Here is a 17812-nt window from a genome sequence, read left to right as displayed (position 1 = left end):
CATCATTATATACCAGCTAGCCCAACTTCAGTAACCCTACAAACGTCACTGCTGTTTAGTTTTCTGTCTTCATTTATGCTGGAAGTGATAGCAGAGCTGTACGTTTTAATTTGTTTCCAAAACCCCGCAGTCAGGACATGCTATATTGTATTTAGATAGAAGCTAGCGAGCTAACTCCCTGCTAACTTCTAACTCCGTTAAATGTCATAAATTCCGTTTTCATGGATGCCTGGATGTTAAACTCAATTCTTACACCTGGTAGAGCAGAACGCTGATCATTTTATTAAAGATGAAAGACTTTAGACAGTTTTTCAACTCTCAGTAATGCCATAGTGATCGTTTGATATATGGACCTGCAGCAGAGTTTAGACCCAGACACGGCTAGTGACGTCAGACTGAACAACCGGATTATGGCCTAGATCATGCCACCATCCATCGCCTTCAGATGGTTCAAAATGCTGCTGCTCGCCTGCTAACCGGTACCAAACGGAGAGAGCATATAACCCCAATTTTAGCCTCTTTACACTGGCTCCCTGTCCCCTACAGGATCCAATTTAAACTCTTACTTTTTGTTTTTAAGTCACTCAACGCCCGAGCCCCCCCCTACTTGTCAGAGCTCCTCTCTGCCTATGCTCCAGGAAAACCCACGAGATCTAGTTCAAAACTATTGTTGTCCATTCCACGGACTAACCTCAAATCTCGTGGTGATAGATCCTTCTCTGTGGCAGGTCCCAGACTTTGGAATAGTCTCCCCTTTAATATTAGATCTGTAGTTTTTAATTTTATTGTTATTGTTAAGCACTTTGTGCAGCATCGGCTGTTGGAAATGTGCTATATAAATAAATCTGACCTTGACCTTGACCTTGACCTTACATAATCATCAACACAGACCTGATTCTTAACACAATTATACTTTATTGCTTCTTAACAGAAATATTGTATCGGGAGCCTTTATCCTTGCTGGTGTTGGTGCAATACAAAGTGTAATATGATTAGTGCTGTAGTGCCAAGAGGGCTTATTGCTCCCTTCACAACTTCTCAAATGCACTGACAAGTCATCAATGACTCAGCCCCATGAGAGTGACGGAGAAGGGTTAGTGTGAATTAGCTCCCCAGTGCTGACCCGCGGTGACGCAGCAAAAAAAGAAAAATAAAGATGAAATAACATTAGCTCCACTCTTCTCATACAAGCCAGGGTCACTTCAGGCCATTTGATCAAAACTAACCCATGACCCATGGCATAGATAACCTGCTTAATCCTCTATGACTGGATTAGCAGTAGGGGATGCATGGCTAAAGTTACAAACTAAGAGTTCAGCTTATTTTACATGGTTGATGACGGTTGAGGTTATTTAGAAGGCCAAAGTTTTCATTTGATATTACTTTCAAAGAAGTGATCATATTTTCTATTGTAGCTGGTTAAAGAGGATGCACTGGGTCCAGTGTGTCTGAAAACAGACTGATGTATTAAAAAAACGAAATCATAAAAAAAGCAGAAGTGAAGCTCGGATGATACATGAGCCTAGCTAACATCTCAGTTCATTTTTACTGATCACAGATATAAAGTTGTCTGTCTATTTGACAATGATTAGTTAGGAGCAACATGTAATGTAAACATGATTAGGGCAAATTAGATGTATTGAGAAATAAATAAATATATACTGGTTATCATTAGAACATTAGCTATCTATTGACAGTGGCACCTGAAGGGATAGGATATATATAAGGCAGCAAGTAAACAGTGAGTTCTTGCTGGAAAAACAGTTAAGTGTCCAGGCAAGGAACTGAGCAACTGCAATTGTATTGAATTGGACTATTGTAAACATGGCAGGTCTTGTAGGGTGTTTCCTGTGTGGAGTAATTATTCCCAGCTGCAGCTGCAGACCTGTCAGAAGGCCCATGCTGCCGCCTGTCCATCACTGAAAGTGCCTACAGTGGGTATAAGAGTAGTGGGAACATGGAGGAATTAAAGAGTGGTGGTCTGGTCTGATGAATAATGTTTACCTGAAATGATGTTGTTAGCTGTGTGTATTCTCTAACCTCATGACGAGATGCCAACAGGATGCACTGTGGGAAGAAGGTATGCAAGCTATGCAGAGAGACCTTGGGTTTTAGCATTCATGTGGCTGTTACTCTGACAGATATAAGCCATTTAGTCGCTGTTGCAAACTACAAACTCCACTTTATATTAACTGGCTCTTTCTAAAGTTTTATGCACAGTGCCACACAGCCACCATTGTTAAACAATGGTTTGCGGCACGTGACAGAGTTCAAGGTGATGACTCCAATTGAGGAACTGAAGGATGGGCTAGAAAAACAAGTCTGAACCATTAATGCTTCCAGGACTTAAATGATCTGCTGCTAACATCTTGTTAGTCTTCCTCAATACTCAGAACAGATGCATAAGGGCTGCTAAATGCAACTATTTACATTAGACTCTACAGCCACAGCTCTGTGAGGTTATACCTAGGTGCAGCAGTGCTTCAACCTAAATACTAACATCAGCATGCCAACATACTGATAATGGTTGGGATAATCACACTGGGAAATTGCCCTTTCTCGTATGCAGTGCACACATAAGGAGAGTGTCTGCTGCAGACATTGTCTAAGAGGAAAAGTTTCATTAGGTTTAAGCATGGGTAGAGCACACAGAAGTATGACACAGAAAGACCACTCCCTGTTACATGGCCTCAGTTGGACATTGCGCAAACCTTTTTCCAATCAACTGAGGTACAGTGGGGCAAAAAAGTATTTAGTCAGCCACTGATTGTGCAAGTTCCCCCACTTAAAATGATGACAGAGGTCAGTAATTTGCACCAGAGGTACACTTCAACTGTGAGAGACAGAATGTGAAAAAAAAATCCATGAATCCACATGGTAGGATTTGTAAAGAATTTATTCGTAAATCAGGGTGGAAAATAAGTATTTGGTCAATAACAAAAATACAACTCAATACTTTGTAACATAACCTTTGTTGGCAATAACAGAGGTCAAACGTTTACTATAGGTCTTTACCAGGTTTGCACACACAGTAGCTGGTATTTTGGCCCATTCCTCCATGCAGATCTTCTCGAGAGCAGTGATGTTTTGGGGCTGTCGCCGAGCAACACGGACTTTCAACTCCCGCCACAGATTTTCTATGGGGTTGAGGTCTGGAGACTGGCTAGGCCACTCCAGGACTTTCAAATGCTTCTTACGGAGCCACTCCTTTGTTGCCCGGGCGGTGTGTTTTGGATCATTGTCATGTTGGAAGACCCAGCCTGGTTTCATCTTCAAAGTTCTCACTGATGGAAGGAGGTTTTGGCTCAAAATCTCACGATACATGGCCCCATTCATTCTGTCCTTAACACGGATCAGTCGTCCTGTCCCCTTGGCAGAAAAACAGCCCCATAGCATGATGTTTCCACCCCCATGCTTCACAGTAGGTATGGTGTTCTTGGGATGCAACTCAGTATTCTTCTTCCTCCAAACACGACGAGTTGAGTTTATACCAAAAAGTTCTACTTTGGTTTCATCTGACCACATGACATTCTCCCAATCCTCTGCTGTATCATCCATGTGCTCTCTGGCAAACTTCAGACGGGCCTGGACATGCACTGGCTTCAGCAGCGGAACACGTCTGGCACTGCAGGATTTGATTCCCTGCCGTTGTAGTGTGTTACTGATGGTGACCTTTGTTACTTTGGTCCCAGCTCTCTGCAGGTCATTCACCAGGTCCCCCCGTGTGGTTCTGGGATCTTTGCTCACCGTTCTCATGATCATTTTGACCCCACGGGATGAGATCTTGCGTGGAGCCCCAGATCGAGGGAGATTATCAGTGGTCTTGTATGTCTTCCATTTTCTGATGATTGCTCCCACAGTTGATTTTTTCACACCAAGCTGCTTGCCTATTGTAGATTCACTCTTCCCAGTCTGGTGCAGGTCTACAATACTTTTCCTGGTGTCCTTCGAAAGCTCTTTGGTCTTGGCCATGGCGGAGTTTGGAGTCTGACTGTTTGAGGCTGTGGACAGGTGTCTTTTATACAGATGATGAGTTCAAACAGGTGCCATTCATACAGGTAACGAGTGGGGGACAGAAAAGCTTCTTACAGAAGACGTTACAGGTCTGTGAGAGCCAGAGATTTTCCTTGTTTGAGGTGACCAAATACTTATTTTCCACCCTAATTTACGAATAAATTCTTTACAAATCCTACCATGTGAATTCATGGATTTTTTTTTCACATTCTCTCACAGTTGAAGTGTACCTCTGGTGCAAATTACTGACCTCTGTCATCATTTTAAGTGGGGGAACTTGCACAATCGGTGGCTGACTAAATACTTTTTTGCCCCACTGTAAATGTCTATAAAATTTCAGGGCTGCAGTGCGCACGTGAAGATGGATGACGACAATGCTAAAATTTGATTTAGATGGTATAATAGTAATTATGTTTACTGCATTTAGCACATTTAGATAGTACAGTGGTGCACCAAGAGACAGACAAACATTGCCAGACAGAGAGAAAATCTCTTGTGCAAATATATCATGCAGTCTGCAGAAATGTATAAATACAACAAACTGATGACCAAATAGTAACTTGTCATCTTTTTAAAGACAACTCGATGATCTGTTTTTGCATTCTGCCTTTTGAAAGATGTCGTCAGCTGGAAAAGTAAAGAAATTGTGCTTGTACGTGACTGCAGGAAAAAATGAGAGAAAACAATGACTTGTTGAATATGAATCTGACATCAGTTGTGTCAGATTAAAGGAAATTGCCCTGATATGCAGATTTGTTAATACACTCCATTAAGTATACGTGTGTGTCTCAAGAGCTTCTGCCGCATCTTTGTTCGTTCGTTTTTTTATTTTGAGAGCTGGCTTCTGAACCTGGCAGTTTCGGTGCCTGTCTATTTATCTGCACTATTCTCCCTTTCCTGCTTTCCTGTTTTTCTTCTCACTCAGTGATATCCTTTATGAGTCACCTGCAGGTCTCTGCTGCAGAGGACTCCAATAATTACTCCAGAACAACTGGCCTGGCAGGTTTATTTATATTTCAAAGACTGGGTGTATTAAAGCGCCTTAAAAAATTCAAGGAAGGAAAGAAATGTCACAACAGACCAAAAGAATGCGTAGATAATGTAGCATAAAAAGAATGAATAAAGAATCAAAGCAAAAGGTGAAAATAATAAAAAAGAGCAGTGAACACAACAGGTGTAAGGCTGGATTTCATTACATTTCGTTCATTTTGGTCCAAATACATTGCTCACGTAAACTGCAACATACCATCTATTCAGTATGCAAGCAGCATTGACTACAGTGATTAGACTACATAAACAATCACATGTTATAAAGAAGCACTTAATAAAGTTTTATTAAGCTTGTCTTTTACCAAACAGAATTTATTACACTCTGCCTCCATCTCCTGCGTCTACTCAAAACAACATCTGTGGAGGACGGGGGGTTTGATTTCTCCTAACCAATCACTTGAGCCCGGCCTATCAACCCTGAATTAATGTTATTCTAAGTACACACTGAGGCATAACCGTCTCAGCACACAGGTTTTGCAAGGGTTTAAAGAGTGGAGTGGAACGAAGTAAAACAGTTCCGCTTGTTCCTTCATTTCCTTCATGTCAATAGACACGCCTCAGGGGTGTCCAAAACACGCAAGCAATTATTACTGTAGCGCATCACAGATTGGGAACTCTTAACAACAACTTGACAACAGTATTAATCCCACCCATTGTGCTGATTGGCTAATTGTTGTACTGCCGCAATCCTGGTTGGAAAGATCGTTTTTTAATCGACAACTGTTTTTCGTGCGAACGAGCTAGATGAGTCGATCAGTCACCTCGTTGGATAAGACCGTTTCAAATCCAGATAATTATCAACCTGACCATTTCCAGCTCTCATTAGGAAAAACACTCTGGTTTGAGTTTGGAAATGAGACCCTAAATCACTCTCAAGAGCTGCATAAACTAATCAGAAAAACCTCTTTAGGTATAAACAGTTGTGATGTGGCAACTAATAAGTCATGTCTTGTGTAACAGAAACAGCAGCAGAGTGCAGCTCAATTAGCATTATGTCAGGCAATTAGTGAGGAAAACCAGGCGTTCTCCATATTCTTCTGCCGCTTGGCTCCTTGAATCTTTTCAGCGTCATTAATTTGTGCCACACTGTGTTAGTTAATTTACAAATGGTGGCAAAAAGTCAGCCCACTGTAACAATGCAATTATCCATCATGGATTCCATGCACTTTAATTTGCTGCCAAACAATCTTAGATATGTTTTTATAACCAACTTCCTTGCCACAAGCCAGTGATGATCCATTTACAGGCCATTTGATACCATCAGCTCTTCTAGACATTAATTAATAGGTACACTTTCCTAAGGTATTAAACAAAATCTCGTTTTCATTTTTGGGCAGTAATAGGAACCTCGGTGTACAGCTAGAAACTCCTCTCTACTACTGTACATCAACTACATCCACAGAAAAGACAGGCAATCCCAGTTCAAAGAAAGAGATCACCCAGTTTCTTTCACAGATGAAACCTTTTGTGCAGCTGATTCTCGTCAGTAATCAAGGAGATTTAAGCCCAGGGAAAGGTGAGCTCTGGGCCAGAGTGCCATTTTGTGTGGGCCCAGCTAGTGAGCTGAGTGTCTTGTGGTGTTTCCAGTTAGTGAGCTGTGTATTGTGGTTTCCAGCTAGTGAGCTGCGCTTTCCTTTTGACTTTTTGCCTTACTGACCGACGCCTGAGTTTTTGTTTGTTTCTTTTATGGTGATAACGGCTTGTCCGTCTCTTTTAGTTGAATTACTTCAATAAAACTGTTTTATTTAACTGTTTTGCCTCCCTGACTCCTTTTTCTGACCCGGTCACTTTTGTTACTTCCCCCTCCCCGCCTAGACCCCTCAGGGGAACGTAACACTTCATGTGGGTGGACAATAAACTGGACTGGTCATGCAACACAGAGCACCTGTATAAAAAAGCCCAAAGCCGACTGTACTTCCTCAGGAGGCTGAGGTCTTTTAACATCTGCAGGAAGCTCCTGAGGATGTTTTACCAGTCGGTGGTTGCTGGAGTACTTTTCTATGCTGTGGTGTGCTGGGGGAGCAGCACAGCAAAGAAGGACTCATCCAGGCTGGAGAAACTGATCAGGAAGGCTAGCTCTGTGGTCGGCATGAAGCTGGACACTCTGGTGACAGTGGCAGAGAAAAGGACATTAAAGAAACTGCTGGACATTATGAACAATGCTGGGCATCCTCTGCACACGGCCATAAACAATCAGAAGAGTCTGTTCAGTGACAGGTTGCTTCTCCCCAAGACAAGAACTAACAGACTTAAAAACTCCTTTGTCCCACACGCCATCAAACTGTTTAACTCCTCTCTGGAGGGGAGAGGGAGGGGAAACAGGAGGACAAAGGAGGGGGGAACAACTAAGCTGTAGTGCCTCTTCACCTCACTGTACAATACCTTGTGCAATACTTTTTGTAAATAGTCAACAGTGCAATAGACTCAATACTTGAAATGTGCAATTCACTTGTGTTTTTATTTTTTATTCCTATTTATTCTATTTATCCCCTCTGTATATTTTATTTATATTTGTCTCTGTATTTATATATGTGTGTGTGTATGTGTATGTGTATATATATATATATATATATATATATATATATATATATATATATATATATATATATATATATATATAACAATTCTGTAACTGTAACTTCGGTCGTTGCTGTGCTTTTTGGAAGTCGAATTTCCCAGAGGAACCCACCCGAGGGATTAATAAAGTTCTATCTTATCTTATCTTATCTTATGTTTCTGTAAGCATGTTTGAAATATGTGACATCGTACCCTTATCGATTCACAGCACCTTACTCTTGTTACAAAGTGAGTGTAACTGTAAAACACATTCATGGTTAGCCACCCGCATTGCACAACCAACAGAGACAATATTAAACATCCATTCTCTACACGTTGTATGTACTTGAGTGTGTCTTTGTATGTGTAAGTGACAGGGAGAGATGATTACTCAGGCATCGTGAGTAGATTTAACAAGTAAATTGAACACAGAGGTGGGCCGCCTCTCTGCTTGTTCTTTTGTTCTCTAATTGAATTTTTCACTGTGTGACAGTGTCACTGTCCACAGTGAAGTGAGTTTTACATTGGGTCGATCGTGGCTCAAGAGTTGGGAGTTCGTCTTGTAATCGGAAGGTTGGCGGTTCGAGACCCGGCTCAGACAGCCTCGGTCGTTGTGTCCTTGGGTAAGACATTTCACCCGTTACCTACTGGTGGTGGTCAGAGGGCCTGGTGGCGCCAGTGTCCGGCAGCCTCGCCTCTGTCAGTGCACCCCAGGGCAGCTGTGGCTACAATGTAGCTTGCCATCACCAGTGTGTGAATGAGTGAATGACTGAATGTAGTGTAAAGCGCTTTGGGGTCCTTAGGGACTAAGTAAAGCGCTATACAAATACAGGCCGTTTACCATTTACATTGGTAAGAGGGTGCCGATCAAGAAAGAAGCTACCGCTCTAAAATTAACATCTCTAGGCTAGACTGAAATTTGCACCTCCACACATTCACAAGAAACCAACTAATTTAAACAAACTGTCAAGAAGAGTAGTCAAGTATCCAGCTAGAATTGTGCAGGAAGCTTATTGACCAAAACCCAAAAGCATCTGGTTGGGGTGGAATTGTAAAGGAGTATCTGTATACTAAAAATAAAATATATTCAAACTTATACACTAAAATCATCCAACAATCATGCCACTCTGGAAAAGAAGATATAAAAGAAATTACTGAACAACCCAAATTATCATGCCTATAATGAGAGTATGTAGACTTCTGTCCACAACTGTACTGTTGTCTTAAAAAAGTTTCTTTATAATATAATAAGTTTAATTTCTAACATAAATTTTAGAAACATTGATTTGCTTTATGTTCATGAGTAATATCTGAAGAACATTACTCGTACATATACATAAAATATACATAAAATATACCAGTTTTGTTCCTATCACAAAAATATAACTTAGATCCTAACAAACAGCTCAAAGTGGGTAAGGTGTGGCTTTTTATTGGGGAACTGCTTTATATAAGAATTTTAAGACCAATACTGATATCGATGTTTGGTGATGTAAAAATATAATATCGTGGCTGACATTTTTTATCCTTTAGATACACAAAAAGATTTCTCTAGCATTGCTTGAGTGTAGTTATTACTTACTAGTTTTTACTAAGATTATATGACAAGCTGGTTGTTGTTTTGTGGCATTACAAACACATGTTGCAACAGGGAGGTCCCAGAGAGCCCTCTGGTGGACAAACTGTAAGAACAACAAACCTCAGTGCATAGTTGAAGGGTGTTTCTTGTCTTTAATATACTTTTTAAATTTCATTTATAAGCAACTATAAATATAGATATATTAGCAAATCGCTAATATTGGTTATATTACCAGTATATCTATATATATATCTATATATATATATATATATATCTATATATATATATGAGGAGATAGAAGCCACTGACATAAAGACAAGAAAGCTCCTTACCATGCATGAGGTTTCACCCCAAGTCCAGCACCCTGAGGCTGTACGCTAAGCGGAAGGAAGGGGGCCGGGGACTGGTGAGTGTCAGCACCACAGTCCAGGATGAGACAACAAACATCCAAGAATACATTGGGAAGATGGCCCCAACTGACCGAGTGCTCAGTGAATACCTCAGGCAGCAGAAACCCAAGAAAGAGGAGGGAGACGAGGAACCATCATGGAAGGACAGGCCCCTGCACGGTATGTACCACCGGCAGATAGAGGAGGTGGCTGATATCCAGAAATCCTACCAGTGGCTGGACAAAGCTGGACTGAAAGACAGCACAGAGGCACTAATCATGGCAGCACAAGAACAAGCTCTGAGCACAAGATCCATAGAGGCTGGGGTCTATCACACCAGGCAAGACCCCAGGTGCAGGCTGTGTAAAGATGCCCCAGAGACAATCCAGCACATAACAGCAGGGTGCAAGATGCTAGCAGGCAAGGCAAACATGGAACGCCATAACCAAGTGGCCGGCATAGTGTACAGGAACATCTGTGCCGAGTATAACCTGGAAGTCCCGAGGTCAAAATGGGAGATGCCCCCAAGGGTGGTGGAGAATGACCGAGCTAAGATCCTGTGGGACTTCCAGATACAGACGGACAAAATGGTGGTGGCTAACCAACTGGACATAGTGGTGGTAGACAAACAGAAGAAGACGGCCGTAGTGATCGATGTAGCGGTTCCGAATAGCAGCAATATCAGGAAGAAGGAACACGAGAAGCTGGAGAAATACCAAGGGCTCAGAGAAGAGTTCGAGAGGATGTGGAGGGTGAAGGTAATGGTGGTCCCCGTGGTAATCGGAGCACTAGGTGCGGTGACTCCCAAGCTAGGCGAGTGGCTCCAGCAGATCCCAGGAACAACATCGGAGATCTCTGTCCAGAAGAGCGCAGTCCTGGGAACAGTTAAGATACTGACCCGAGCTTGAAGGATAAACCACCCGCAGGGGCGTGCTGGGTGTTTATATATATATATATATATATATATATATATATATATATATATATATATATATATATATATATATATATATATATATATATATATATTTATTAATGGAATTAAGCTACAATTAACAGAACTAGTGTGACGCGACTGCTGAGCTGCTCATGAAAACATTCTTCAGAGTCAAAAATCTGATCTGAATTTAAAGACAGAGCTTGCTTTGTGCATTCTAAACAAAATTATCAACCACAGCATAAGCAAATTTCCTGACCTCTTGTACTGTACTTACTAATCTTGTATTTCCGAATCTAAAAATAAGACAAGGAGATGTGTGTCTACAATGCAACAGGAAACCTTTCTTTACCCCAGGTTCACAGCTCTGTTTGCCCCAAACACTGTAGCTAAGCAGCTGAAAGGCTGACCTCCTCTCACTAAGACACATCTTTTGACTCTGGCCATTTTCTCACCATTATGTTAAGCAATGGGCCTTTGCCTGCCAGAGACAGGAGACTAGTTGCTGAGGCTATCATTCATAGCACAGAGGAGGAAAGGATTAAGGCCATTGAGAAAGAGCAGGAGAGAGAAGGGTCTGCATCTTAATGCAGGCCTGAGTGTGGAACAGCCTTGTTATTAGGTGGCTCTCTGGAAAAAGAGCAGCGGCTGGGTGGGTGGGTGGCTGCTTGTGAAAATAACAACATTTGCTATCTAAAATCCAGTAGTTAGCACTTTTTCAAAGATCTTACCTTTTAAAATCTAATTATATTTTCAATGAAAAGGTAACTTTACCATTACATTTTGAATGCTTAACTATTTTGTCTTTAATAACGTCAAATGATTTCTTTTCCCTCGTGATTTTTCCTTCTCGAGGTGTGTAACGCTAACGCATTACAATCTAAAAATAGTTCACCACTGACACTTGTAATAGATGACTGTCTTTAAGAAATATCTCTCTTCTCCATTTGGCTGAGGGATACAGCAAATTATTTCATACAGCTAGAACAGAAATATTATTACAACACAGATCAAAAGACTTAGAATCACACTCAGTGACCAGCTACAGTCACCAGATCACCTTAAAGAAAACCGACTGTCTCTCAGTCATGTTGATCATCACATGGAAAAAAGGGAAATAATTCCTATTGAACACAGGAATTATTAATACAAAGACCTAAAACAACTTTATACATTTCTCATGGTTTGTGGATTCCTGTAGAAAGAAAAATAAACATCATGTTTGCTATGCTTCGCTGTAAAAAGTGTTCTAATTCATGCTAAAATCTTTGACTACTGATCGCACAAAACAGATTTTTTTTTCATACAGTTAATGGGCCTTTCCTGGCATCACACCAGCAATAGTAGCTCATCATGTTGTGTGCAGAATTACAACAGCCTGAGCGGTGTAGCTCCCCCTGGCCAGCCTGAACTTGTGCCAACCCCACTATCCCACCGCAGCCTGGCTAGCATGGATATTAGCTCCAGTGCAGGTGGAAAAGGGGCTTTGGCACTCATTCCTCAGCCTGGTGCCTCTGGAGAAGTGAGACGTAAGGTTTAATTAGAGTAGATAGCACGGCATTTTGGACAAGTAGGGGAGGCTTTAATTGATGTCAGAAGTATCTTACTTTGTGCGGTGTTGTGATTTCACTGGGGAAAAAGGGAGGCAGTAAAACCAAGTCTTTGGTTTAAATTAGAGAGAGTATGTTTGTAACAGCTGAAATCTAAATGTCTAGCAGATAAGAGTTTTTAAAAAAAAGTACAGAAAACAAGAAAATGTAGCCCTGACACCGACATGATAATTGTCTAAAATTACACACAGTTTTGGTTTCTTGAATGCTGTGTTCTGTAATCAGCAGACAATGACAATTTGAATAGCAAACAAAACTTCCATGATCTTTTCTGCGTATCACCGCAGTTTTCTAAACAAATCAGGCCTAACTAATAGAGACTTTGAGCCTTTGTTAAGCATAATCCGGTTTTCTGACAGCACTCTTGCTAAAAAAAACACATCTCAAGTAAATTATAAAAAGAAAGTTGCTTGTCATCTAACATCTCACAGGCATCTTTTGTGTGATAATAACAGACCGGCAATAAGCGTAAAGGTTTGTTTGGGATTTTCAGCATGTGCATTAATCAGTTTTGACTACAGCTACGACATACCAACTGCTACGGAAAGTAAACAAGGAAATAATGTGTGCGTGTGTGTGTTACCGCCCCAACACTAACGCACTCTTAATCCAAAACAGCCCGAAACAATGTTGCAAATAGATGCAGAGCTGTGATCTATTTCTAAAAAGGTTTATTGGGAACAAGTAGAAAAAGGAACACCAAGATATAAGAGATTCGGTTTCCTCTGAGGACCCTTTTTCCAACTGGGAGGAATGACGACATCTTATCTCTCCAGTGAGGCCATTTAAATATAGACTCCCGCTGCTTTAGCTGTTCCTACAGCGTGAGAGTCTGTTGATTTGCGAACCAGACTTCCTTTTACGTTGCCATCCTTGAACTTCAGCAGCAGTGACATCAGCTTTATGTCCTGAACTCTTCCTCTAGGAAGTCAACATAATAATTCATATTTACTGCGCTAACATTAAAACTTCCATTTTAATATTAATCATCCCCGAGCCCACACGTTCAACAAGTCACAGGTCCCTCACGGCTCTCTGCAGAAACCCAAGAAGGAAAAGATTTTTTTGCCATCGTCACTCCATTGATGCAATATGGTGTAATCTGGCCCCCCTGACCGAGCAGATATTTAATACAGGACTGTTCTATACATAATAAATGGCCCTAAGCCATACACCGCTGCATCCTTCTAAAGCAAAGCTAGAAACGGCCTGCCCTTGAAATACCACCAGGGTGTGGAAATCCTATTCTGGTGCCCACTGTTTCCATCCATACAATATGTGACATTAATTATCTTGTTTTTGAGGTCAAAAGGTTCTCACAAAGATAAACCCCCCCAACGACTCCAGAATAAGTGCAGGGTTATCAATAAATGACATGAAAAAAGGCGCTTTGACGCATGTTAAAGCACATGTGAGGTAAGTGGATAATGAAACAACATGGCTGAGGGCTGGTATGCTTCTCTCTGTGCATGTGTGCATGTGCGTGCATGTGTGATGGAGACAAGCGAGGGGGGTGGGCAGAGTGCTGCTGAGAGTGATGAGATGCGATGAGACACAGTTTGAGTGAGTGCATACTAGTGGGGGTCGTGATGGTGGTGGGGATAGTGTGTGTGTGTGTGTGTGTGTGTGTGTGTGTTGTGTGTGTGTGTGTGTGTGTTTGTGTGTGAGAAAGTGGATGAGAATGAGCGAGAGAACAAGAGAGGGAAGATAGACATAAATGGCTATGAGTTAGCATGGCCTACTATTTTTTTTTTATTACAGTTGAAGCAAATTGAGGCCACTAACGCAGCAGTTAGGCTGCTTTTCAGGTCACTCAAAAAGCTGTACTAAAAGGGTAGCTAGACCTAAATCCACTGTTAATTTGATGGAATAAAAGACACCGCAACCTAGTAAAGGATCAAAGCATGCTGCCGCACAACGTGTCGCTACAAGTTGTCTCATGTCGTCGTGTTACGCGTGCAGGACAGCCACACCGGAGTTAATTTGATTGAATTAAAAATCTTGATTACTGGCTGAGCACAGCTGGCTCTGAATCAGTTGACAGTGTTGCTCCTTTTTTAAGGTGCCAAATAGAGACTGCCATACTCTTCTTACTGTTTATGCCACTCAGGTTGCAGGTTGCCAAAGTCTTTAGTCAACATTGCGGATTCCTTTTGCTGAAAACATCGTCCCTATCCTCAGTATGATGAGCTGGCTCTACTCAGCAATGCTGTGGGAAAAGGGACTGTTCAGCTCAGTCGGATGGGTGATTCATTTGAGTTTGTGGAGTAACTGACCTTGTAAATATGGAACTTGGGAGTCTGTGCTAAATCATTATCTCTGAATTAGCCGTTCTTCATTTTTTAGCACTTGAAACAGTACAAGCATTTACATAAAAACTAATATTTCATGAAATGTATGGCTCCCAGTAGTCATGGAGCAGGTGGCTGTCACCAACACACACAAAACTTGATAAATGAACATCAAGATTAAGGGACAGTCGGGCGTTTCAGGTTCTGTAGAAGCTGGTGGAGAAAAGGTTCATGATTTTGATAGGCAATGTGTGACAAAAAACTTGTGAATACATTAGATTTCCAGCAAGGCTCTTATTATAAGTATGACCCAATTATAGCATGAATATGATTATTTTTAAAGGAGAAACCATAATCAAGCTTTTAACTGCTTGTAAGAAGGAACTGTTAAAAATGAATTCTCAGACTTTACAACTATCTCAGTTGTATGCTATATTTCTATTCATTTCCATACACAAAATGTGAACAAATCCTGCAGATTATTACAACATAGTTAACCACTCGTCAAATGTCAGAGTCCAAACCCCCAATAAGCACTTCTGTGCCTGTCCAAAAAAAATCACACTGAGAAAGCTGTGGAGGAGGAACTGCATCAATCATTTCAGGCACACATCAAAACATCCCACAGCCCCATGTTGTTTTATTTAACCACACAGAAACCAGCAAGCCCCCAAATCATATGAGGGCGCCTGTGAATTTTCAAGAAATAGCCTTTAGCCTGTTATGTCTTCTAAACCCGCAAAGGCGCAGTGTAAATACTGGCTCCAAAAAAAGGAAAAAACCAAAAAACAGCGTTTTGAATCAGCATGAGTCACCTTCCCACCCACTTTGGACGAAATGTTCACTCCTGTCTAACAGATTTGACTTAACATGTAAAACACAGAGAAATTCAGTGGGCGATACGTGGGCTCCTAGACACAAACAACAACAAGTAAATCAACAGTTTTAGTCTCTGTGGAGCCGTTTTGGGTTTTTAAAAAAATGATTATTATTTTTTTTTTACCTTCGGGTGAGAGCGCTTCTGGGAAATTGGAGAAGACGACTTGGAGAATGTATCCGTGTTTAGTCCGTAACTTCCCGTGCAGGGCATCTGTTTTTCAAGACGTGCTGACGGCGAGGAAGAGGAGGATGGATGAAGGAGATCACACTTGCGAGCGCCGCTGTGGTAACTAGCAGTGACAGGCGCTTTCCGCTGAAACCCGGCGTGCCGTCCTTTGACGCCTTATTTGTCCGGTGAGTTTGTGTGCCTCTCGCGGGGGTAAAAGCGGGAACGCCGGTCCACCGTGGTCTCCATAACCGAGCTCTGTGTTCACTCTATATTTCTAAGCTTAAAGACGACAGACAGGCACATGAACAAAGAGACACACAGGCAGGTGAGAAGAAGGAGAGGAGGACTGCCTCTGTCTGTCAGGCAAGCGAGGAGAGAGACTGAGACGCTGCTGCAACCAACCAACAAACTCTAAAGAGAGAGAGAGGGGGGAGAGGGAGAGAGGCATAAGTGAGCTATTGACTTCTCAGTTAGTAAAAGGCTTTAATCTGGAGTTGTGTAATCCATCACCATGAAAACCATCTGCAAAGATGACTCTTAACTAACTACCATAATGGACTTATTGAGCGTTATATCCAAATCACGAGTCTAGCTAAAAACACTGGATTCGACATTTTTCACAGTTAAAATCATCTGCAAAAAAAAAAAAAAAAAAATTCAGCTTTCGGCTTTATCTGTAAACTCCAGCTGGGATAAAAAGGTAATCATGATAGGAAAATGTAAACTCTATCATGGATTTGAGGAAATTGTGGCTATTTACTGTTCATCAATAGTGTGAGTGTTTTGAATTATTAATATCACAATGAGCTAACAATAAAAATGCAGATTTTCAGAATCATCCAGCAACTACTGTAAACTGAAATATCCCCCAATTTAAATGTGACAAAACCGCTCACAGACAGATTTAAGCAGTTTGTGGTTTCAAACCATAAATAGATACCAGTGGCCCCCAACAACAACAACAAAAACATTCAAAAATGCACGTTAGAAACCTGTCGTCTCTTATATGATAATGCAAAAGCTTTTTCAGTTGAGCTTTCCTCTGACAAAAGAGAATCAACATATTTACTGAGTCCCTTTCTGCGAGATAGATGTTCCACATTTAGGGAGATAGGGAACCATAATGAACAGAAAATAACACTGGACCTGCCCATCTGTTTTTATCAGGCCTCTCTTGCACAGGGAAAGTAATTAATTTTGTCGCCCTCTGTATGAAGTCTGTATGTTATGCAAAAAGAGTAGAGGCTGAAATGAAAGTGAGCAAAAGACACAGATATGAAATGATTCAGTACCATGGACAGCTCACGGTCTGCAGCCTAACTAGGCCAAACGCTGCTCTTGTTCTTGCTGTCGCCTTTGTAATTATGTCAGTTAATCTAAATTCAGCTCGGAACAGACTTATATTAAGATTAGAGCCATTGTACTAAAAAATTATGATGTTCACAAACTGAGGCACAAACTCTTAGTGTACTGACTAAGAAAGACAGGGAGGCACGGCAAGTGTGGCGAGACATCAGTGAAGATTTAGTCAAGCTAATGCACCGAGAGCACTACATGTTTATGGCTTTATTGTAGGCCTGTTTCCACTTGTCACGTTTGATTGCTTTTGTCCCCCAGGAGGTTAAAGCTGTGGAAAAATACAAGTGTTTGTTAAAAGGTTGACTTTTTACCTTTTACACACACAAGATCACTTTCTCTCTCTCTGTCTCGCTCACACACATGCGCTCACACAGGTAGATTAGCCCCAATTATAATTAGCTCATTAGTTTTCTCATTAGCAATACGATTACAAACTAGCACTTGACTTCTATTTTAGTCGCACTTTTTTAAAAACATTTTTGCCAAAGTTGATGATTTTAGTTTTCTTGTATTTGAAGTACAAAAATCAATGCGTTAAACTGATAGAAGAACACTGGGGTGATAGAGAACGCGGTTCTATTCCAACTCATCAGTCTCTCTCAGAGCATTTCTACACACTACGGAAAGCAATTTTCTCCAAAACAGGACAGTGTTGTTGCTTATTGATCACTTTTCCATTAGAGATCTCTACACTTTCTTCTGAGCAAAATTTTTGAACTGAACTGGTAATGAGGTGAAGCCTCAGCCACTGTTCACTTGACACCTTTCTCCTGGAGCAAGAACACAGTCTATACACCAGGGTGCACAAATGATTGGCTCTGTGTCTTGGCATTTCTGCTGCCTTATACAATGAAGCTAAAGGGAGGCTTTCTGATGGTAAAACTCTCAAGATCCAGACCTTTTCTTGCAACACATGGCAGGCATTTCTACATGTGTTCTTGTCATATCTGCTGCAACACGAAGCCTGCATAATCCTGGC

At 41.3% G+C, this 17812-nt stretch overlaps 1 protein-coding gene across 6 annotated transcripts in view; it reads right to left on the bottom strand.

Moving 5' to 3' along the window:
- dlgap4b (discs, large homolog-associated protein 4b) overlaps positions 1-15519 on the bottom strand; it is a 146565-nt gene extending 131046 nt beyond the window's left edge. For all 6 annotated transcript variants that reach the window (XR_014276933.1, XM_082534347.1, XM_082534350.1 and 3 more), the window contains exon 1: positions 15430-15519. The gene's annotated coding sequence lies outside the window, so the exon portion shown is untranslated. The remainder of the gene's footprint in view (positions 1-15429) is intronic.
- Positions 15520-17812: the final 2293 nt, after the last annotated feature.

This window comes from Aulonocara stuartgranti, assembly GCF_965226115.1.
Source record: "Aulonocara stuartgranti genome assembly, chromosome: 5".
Classification (NCBI taxonomy): domain Eukaryota; kingdom Metazoa; phylum Chordata; class Actinopteri; order Cichliformes; family Cichlidae; genus Aulonocara; species Aulonocara stuartgranti.
Note: the sequence above shows the minus strand (reverse complement) of the source record. Positions and strands in the feature narration are given on the sequence as shown.